The 8,638-nt window shown below is 36.3% G+C and overlaps 1 long non-coding RNA gene across 1 annotated transcript; it reads right to left on the bottom strand.

The window, feature by feature from the left end:
* Positions 1–5,825: 5,825 nt before the first annotated feature.
* LOC126599818 (uncharacterized) lies at positions 5,826–6,720 on the bottom strand. Its single transcript, XR_007615243.1, has 3 exons — positions 6,515–6,720; positions 6,233–6,398; positions 5,826–6,137 (listed from the first exon to the last, which is right to left on the bottom strand). It is a non-coding gene; the product is annotated as an uncharacterized LOC126599818 (long non-coding RNA).
* Between the last annotated feature and the right edge of the window lie 1,918 nt (positions 6,721–8,638).

The following is an 8,638-nucleotide window of genomic DNA, read 5'->3' as shown; positions in this document are numbered from 1 at the left end:
GGCTGTAGGTTCATTGCAGGTACTGATATTTCTAGTAGAGGTTTGATTCGCTAGTGGAGGCTAGTCATAGATCAAGTAGATGCAATTTCACCTGCTTGCTATACAACTTGATTTACTTTGATTGTGTGATTGATACTATTTTCTTTGATATGACGAGCTTGTGATATGAATCGGGTTACTATTAATTATGGTAGTACTATATGTATGTAGTTTTGACTATATTGTGATTTCAGAACGGGGGTTATTATTTTCGAATGATTTTAACTAGATAAACTTGATCCACTCACACTTTGTTTTTCAACCCCTTAGGACATAGCAAGAACAAAAAGATAACCCTGGGAGTGGTGAGTGGGCTTGGCAGTGAGGCTTTCACCTTTGGATTTGGTGATGATTCCTTTACTATAGTTTTATCTAGTTTGTAATAATCGCGTAATTGTACTTTTGATTATGCACCACACTACACTTTATTGTGTTAACTGTTGTGTGAACTACTTTCTGCTCTGGATTGATGTTATAATAGTGAGATTATATCCCTGAACATGTGTCCACAAGTGGCGAAGTTGAATTGGTTTTGTTTTGTAGACGACTTTGATTATTAATAATGAACTTTTCATTCAAATTTATTCGCATCATAATTATTTTACAATGGCTTCGTCATTAAGTTGGCTTTGTGATGTCCTCTTATGATGGGGTCATATTGTCAATTTAGTGATGGCCAACACATTACGACTTCGTAACTTGTGATTATTGGGCTCAGGGTATGTCATTATGTAACCATACAAAAACATGTAATGTGAGGTCCATTTTTGTCTAATGAAGTCCATACTTACTAATCCATGTGAAGCTCCGTTTTCTTTTCTTTACTGGACATAGCAGAATTTGCTAAGGCTATGTTTAGTTGAGGGATTGAGAACAGGTTAGTAAGGAATAGATCACAAAATGTAGAATAAATCTCATGACTCGTGAGAGAGATATGCAATTTTCTACATAGAATGTGTTATTTGTAAATCTCATTTACATATACATTTGCAATGACTGTATGTAATGCATTCATAATTCCTCATATGTAAACTATTGCAAGGTATTTCTTCCTCACGAGACCTAAATTATTGGGACCTATATAAATTCCTCACTCAAAAGTACCCTAAGTTGCTGTGTTTTCTTTTACGCATGGAACATTTATAATTGCCGCACGCAGAAACAACTGGGTAGCTTTAAGATAGTGTCATATTTCTGTTACTTGAAAGACAATGCTTCTCTCTTTCTTAATTACTACTATAAAAAAAGGCATAATGGGGGTGAAATAATGTACACCTCAAACACATTAGAATCCACCAATTCTCGTCTCTTTCTCTACTGCTGCAGCCTCTCTCTCCCTATAATTCTTTAGTTAAATAGGTCTACAACACGTTATCAGCACACTCTTGCTAAAACTAAAGAATTGAACGTTCATGGAGGAGGTTCTTCTATAACTATTATTCAAAGGCTTTGTTTCTTTTTTCAGCCAATCAGGTTCTTCTAAAACACAAATTTGATATTTTATAAACTCCTGATAGCATGAAAACATTCATCATAATGCATGAACCCCCAGTTTACTGTTATATAGTTTTACAATTATATATACATATTGTATACTGCATATATTTGTCAATATATAAGAATGTTCATGCGTACGCAAGAAATATTTCCATTTTGATTATGCAATTTCTGTTTTATTGTAATGAAGTTGCTATGTTTGAAACATGTGAGTCAAAGAAAGCCAAAGAGAATAAAAGCACGAACTAGGGTTTTGAAAATCCTAACACCTAGAAAAAAAAAAAAAAAAAAAAAGAAACTCATGATTGAGCCATGACTTGGAGCCGCGCCTAGCTGCTTTGAAGCTAAGCCATGCCGAGCAAAGCATCAAGAGATTGAAGCCACACAATCTGATCCTAGACAACCTTACTGACCTCTTCACGACATCATTGCCGAAGTCTACCTTCTAGAAGCTTCTCTGAGGAATTGGTATGCGTAACTATCTCATATGCAATGTTTGTAGCTCTCATTTAGAAGTTTTGTCAAACTTAGGGGGAGTATCCAAAAGTATACTCACTTGATCTTAATGTACTTTTTCTCCCTACGATTAGAAGCATTTTTCCCACTGGATTTTAACTACCAAACTAGGTTTTGACGAGGCACTTATCCTGAGCTGGTCATGTCCTTGTGAGCTTGCTACTTGCATCTAGAAGACATATAGTTTTAACTTAATACAATTTCTCACGTTTCTCCTTAGTCTATGGGTTTTTATCCCACTTTGGGTTTTACTATAGTGAGATTTTGTGAGTTTTATCTTTTATGCATTCTTCCATTGATTTGAGACTTGCGTTCGATCATTGTGTCGGCAACTCCATCAACTGAGCTTACTTCATCGTGAAGAGTATTTGCACACTCAAGGGGGTCTGTTGCAGTCCTAATAGTTTAGAAATGTGATCGTGTAAATCCTAGGAAATCCTTATGGGATTATACTATATCTTATCTTCAGATATTATCATATTAGAGTTGTAATCCTATTATGGTAAGGAATTTACCTTCCCTACTACTATAAATAAAGACACAATGTGATGAGAAATCACACCCCAGAATTGGGTATAAGGGCACAATGGGGTGAGAAATCACACCTCAGAATTCACCCAATTCTCTTTATGCTTGTCGCACCCTCTCTCTCAATCTTTCTATTATTCTTTAGTTAAATAGGCCTACAACAACGAGATAATTTTGGGATTGAATTACAAATTCTCTTCGGCAACTACAAATTATTATTTGTATGTTCGAAAAGTTAAAATAGTTGACATGTAAATACATCAATATTAAAATGTGTAGGTGTACAAAAGTAAAAAAAAAAAAAAAATATTTATCAAAAGTTGAAAATAAATAAGGTTTCAATCAAACAACATTAGTAATTAGAAATCGCACCCTAATTTTCACTTTTTTCATAGATAGGACGAAGTTTCGAACTTAAATTATTTAGCTTTGAAAATGCAACACCATTGCACTATGTGCAAAGTGATACTAATAATATTATTTGCAAACTTTAAGATAAATTCTCCCTAAATGTACATGATTTATGCACAAACTTTTCCCGCTTTATATTTAAAAATAATTTTTAGAAACCTGAATGTTGTTTGACAAAATAACTGACTGTAAGCGTCAAAAGTACTAAATATGTGTAACATTTTGGTCTATGTATCCAATATTACGTCATCGGTCCATGCAATTGAGGTCGTTGAATGAAAAGAGTTTTAGGCCGTTCGTTGGCATCAGAAATTAAGCAATTTTTCTTTACAATACTATTGAGTTTAAGGTGATTTTGTGAAAAATCAAGGGTAATTCTATTAACACCTCACAATCTTATGAATACACCCCATAATTTTATTTTTTTAGTTAAATTTCCGTTTTTTACTCTGACTTGAATTAAGTTCTGATGTCCAAAATAAACCCCATCCACCCCCTTATGCCAGTTGCCAACCACCAGTGTCCGGGCAAAAAATCCCAGCCACTCGCCACTTGTGCTATCTCTCTCTCTCTCTCTCTCTCTCTCTCTCTCTCTCTCTCTCTCTCTCTCTATATATATATATATATATATATATATATCCAATCACTAGCCACTCGCCAGTAGGTAATAGGGAATTGGGAGATGGGGTGTGTGAATCAAGATTGTTGGGCAATTCTCGGTCAGTTAAAGAGTCGGTCTTAGTTGTCAACTTCCACAACGTGGGGGATTTTTGGCTGTGCTGATATCGATGACGGATACCTCTTATATTGGTGGCCTATGACCATCGAGTTAGCGCTTTTGCCGTCGTTTGTTAATGGGGATGGGGTGGCTTCAGAAAAAAGGAGGACAAAGCTAGAATTTTTGGGGCACATTTTAGATGTGGGGTGTTAATAAAACAACCCAAAATCAATAATAAGTTACAATATTAACAATAGATCAACAATATTTATGTTAATTATAAATAGGTCAATCATGTATTGTGATACTTAAATGCATTTAAAATAAACAAAAATTACAAAATGTGCCGCTACAACTAACCCTCCCTTTCTTATAGTTTTATATTTGAAATAAGTCATTACGGATCAGACACTGCAATGCAGTGTCAGTTTCCTGATTCAGTTTTTTACATTTACATTCAAATATTGCAACGCAGTGTCCATTTACTGATTTCATTTTTTCCATCACTCACTCGCCTCCTACATGTTTCTTTGTACATTTGGATTCAGACACTGCAATGTAGTATCCGTTTCCTGGTTCTGCTTTTTACTTTTGGATTCAGGCGCTGCGTTGTAGTGTCCGTTTCCTGGTTCTATTTTTTCTATCACTCACATGTCTCTTACACTTCACACCTCATGCGACTCCTGATTTCTACATTTAGATTCAGACACTGTAATGCAGTGTTAGTTTCCTGGCTCTGTTTTTATATTCAAACACTATGATGTAATGTCCGTTTCCTAGTTCTGTTTTTTTACATTTGGATTCGGACACTGCAATGGAGTGTTCTTTTCCTAGTTCTATTTTTTACATTTGGATTCGAACATAGCAATGCAGTGTCCGTTCCTGGTTTCATTTTTTTTAGTTGAGCACACTCCTCCATGTAAACGAAGGGTAAGATAGAGTGATATAATATACTATTCCTAGGATTCATTTCTTCTCAAGACCAGTTCTATCGGAATAGAAATCCAAAGGCCAAAGATTCTTCCTCCGCCTTTCTTCCCTCTCAAGTTCTCTTTCTCCTTCACACCTCTACACCTCACCGTTGTTAACAAATCCCAACTTCAATAGTAGGTCATTTGTGCTCTAAGTCTGATTTATTTTTTCGTTATCCCTTACTGTTTAAGCTTTTTATTTGTCTTCTCTTTCTTCTTCTTCTTCATCTTTGAGATTTCTCTCCCTATAATTCTTCCATAGTTATGAAAAATTCTCTGCAACCAAAAGAAATTGGTTTGCACGACCCCTCTCTTTGTTGTTTCGTTAACATCAGTTGAGATTTTGAGGTTGAGGGACTTGCAATTGAGGGATGTGGTGGTGCTGGGGCTGATTTTGAAGAGGGTAAGGTGAGGGACCTACAATTGGTGGTTGTGGGTTGGGTGGGTTGTGGCGGTGTTGGGGTTGATTTTGAGGTGGGGTTGAATTTAATTTGGAATTTGGGGAGTTAGTGGTTTGAGGTTGAGAGCTTCGATGTGAGGGAGAAAGAGAAGAGTCACTACTAGGAATAACTTCTTAGGCGACGAAGGGGAAAGCGTCGCGCAAAGGGCAAAACCGTCGCCGAAAACATTGGGCGGCGAAAACAGTGTCGTGCAAATTCCATCGCACAAAGCTTGTGACGTCAGGCATTGCGCGATGGAATTGGTGGTTATTGCGCGTACCAAGCAACGAAACTAGGTTTCGACCCCTACACTCTTGTGCGAATGACACACGGGTTCGACCTAAAAACTTTTGCGCTACGGATATAGAGGTCGTCGCAGTAAGATTTTAAAATTAGTTTTTTAAATAATTTATGATTTATTTTTAAATTAGTTTTATAAATAATTTATTATTTAATTTATTTTTCGTTTATGTAAAAATGAATTTAATGAAATTACAAATAGAAAATGTAAAGAAGAATATTGAATTGAAAAGTTATTGCAAAGGAACATACGATGTAAAAAAGTATTTTTAAATTCGAAAAAAATTTAAAACAAAACTAAAAAAAAAGAATTTCGCAATGTCACAATCGCTGACTGGTGGTGTTCTTACTATGTCGAGGAGCTGGGAGCTCGTAGCTGCTGTGGCGGGGTGCTGGGAGGTCGTTTTTGGAGGTGGTTCAACGTCAGCGAATTGAATGCCCGAGATTTGAAGTGTGTGACGTATTTGGTGCATCAAATTGTTTTGGGCCGCAATCTGCTCCTTCAAGCCCATTACTTCAGATGTCAGCGTTTGGACCTTTTCAATTCTTTGCCTGAAGGATCCTAAGCCCTAGGTGAACATTCCCATGCTGACGACCGAGGGTCTAATCAAGTGTGTCGGTCATGATCTAAAACCCAGCATCCTCAGGGGGGAACACTTCCTCGATCAGGGTCTTTAGGGGAATCTGGGAGGCCTGGCCCTTCTCCACCATAGTGGACTAGAAAAATGAAAAAAAAAAAAAACAAAGTAATTTGAATATACATGTAATTAATATTAATACAAATTGAATATTATAAAATTGAAATAACTTACATGAAGCTGCTCCGTTAGCTCATCCCCGGGCCAAACGTACACCTCCTTAAAATAAATATATGGTTACCTTACGTCGCTCCTCAAACCTATAAGAGAAGTGTCGCGACCCAGATCGGTGAAGAAGTTTCTTCTTCGACAGATTGATCGAGTTTGCCTTCACTTTTTTCTATTGAATTAAAAAAACATATTAGTTTAGATATTTATAAAAAATGAATGAAAAAATGAATTTTTTTTAATTGTAATTTTTTATTAATATATTATTGAAATATAAATTACACGTACCAGGTATTTCTCATCTTGAAATTGACTGCATAGCCACTCACATTCATCGCGACGGTCCAACAACTCTATAGGGCACCTAACTTCTAGAGCGACCTCTGGACCATCATATAGCTCATAATGCTTGTGGAGGTCGCGCTTCCATTGAGTGAACCTACTGGAGCAAATGTAATTGATGTACTCCATTTGGTTGGAATCGATGTTGGAGAGCTCATAGTGATGCTACAAAACTCAACAAATAAATAGTAGTTAAAATTTATAATCTTTGTATACTATAATAAAAATTTAGTATTTGAGATTGAAAATACTTACCGATAATTCATAAAGCACGGAGTCCTTGAATTCTTGTGGCATAGCTCTCCATGACTCCCACCTGAGGGGGCAATGGTTCCTGATGATGTAGCCAATGTTGGTGGCCAATGCATTGTGCTGCTCCTTTGTTGCAGCCGCACAATGTCGAGGATCCCATGTAATGGTGATCTTCTGGGTCGTGGTGCGAGTGGTCTGTTTAGTCTTTTGTAGTCAACAAGGGCCCCTTGTTTTTTTTTTTTTTGACCTATCAAATAAACAAAGTAAACATTAGACGAATTCTATTTTCTACCGAAAATTCGGTAGAACCTCCCTAAAACAATAACATTTCCTAAAACCTGCAAACAATATACCAACAAAAACAACATCCACCCAACAATTCAAACAGTTTATACCAATTAGGAATGTTAAAACAAAATTTACAACTTGTTGATATGACTTCAATTTACTTAGTGCTACTTAACAATAATTAATGGACAGAGCAAGGTTACCTGTCTGGGACCCCTTTCCATGGACAGAGGAAGCCTCACCAAACGACTGAGATTCCTCAGAACTCCAGGGTCGTCGATGAGTCCGTCAAGCGCTTAGGACATGATGCATCACTAAAGAAGTCAATGAAGCAAGAGTCGTAGACACCGTTAGCCCCAAAGGGACCGGAGGGACACCCGTCGTGGCCATATCAGGTGTGGAGGTGGCAGCAGAATTACCTCTTGGAGACGGTGTATGATTACCCCTACTAGCTACCCGCCGATTTGTTATTAAGTTCGACATCTACAAAAACAATCAAGAATTTGTTTAGATATCATCTTATTATATGCATTTTATTTCACATATATAAGGTGAATGAAAACATGAGATAGGAATACAATTGAGTATTGCAATGAACATGTTTTTTCATTAAAAGAAAAAAAAAAACTAACTAACTAACTAACCCATCTACAATAATCTTTAAATGCATCCTATTATGAAGTTAAAACCTTGGGAGCTAATATTGACTTATTTATTTTAAAGATGCATTTTTATGTAGACTGTGTTCCTTTTGACAGATTGGTAATGTGATGGAGCACTAACTAATGAACTCACACCAACAAAAACATGTAGACAGTGTAACATTGGGAGCTAATATTTACTTATTTTGTTTATATGTTATGCTAACAAGAACTAAGATAGGTAAAATATGTATTGGAGCACTAAAAAATCAACTGACACCAACAAAAACATGATCCCAAGTTAGGTAAATATGTTTTGGAGCACTAAATAAATTAATGGTTATCTAGATGTACAAACTATGGAATTTGAAAGATAACTATGAGAAGAAACTAACAAAAAGTCTATGTGATGAGGTTTCTTTTCAGTGTAGGACAAATAGAAACTAATAAAAAGTCTATCTACAAGCTCATATCCCATTACTAATGTTTGGACAAACAAAAACTAACAAAAAGTCTATCTACATGCTCATATCCCATTACTAATGTTTGGACAGCTCGTTGCTAAATATGACTAGAAAAAGGACAAACAGACAGTCCCATTTTGACAAAGTGAGTGAGAATTTCATTCACCAAATGAAATAGGAACAAGGATGAAAATAAATAGGTCTAAAATGAGAGATAAACACACTCATTCTCTGTTGAACTCCTCTTTTCTTTCCATCCTTCTTTGTTATGTCTTACTTCATAACCTACATTGATCCCTGCCTGCAACCACCCCCTCATTGTCCTCCTCCTCCTCCTCCTCTCTCTCACATTCTCCCTTGTCTGCTCTTTGATCACCCCCACGTCAAAGAACACAAAATACACACAAAACCAAACCAACAACCTA

This window comes from Malus sylvestris, chromosome 14 (genome assembly GCF_916048215.2).
Source record: "Malus sylvestris chromosome 14, drMalSylv7.2, whole genome shotgun sequence".
Lineage (NCBI taxonomy): Eukaryota > Viridiplantae > Streptophyta > Magnoliopsida > Rosales > Rosaceae > Malus > Malus sylvestris.
The sequence above is the reverse complement of the archived record's forward strand: the minus strand, read 5'-3'. Positions and strand labels throughout refer to the sequence as shown.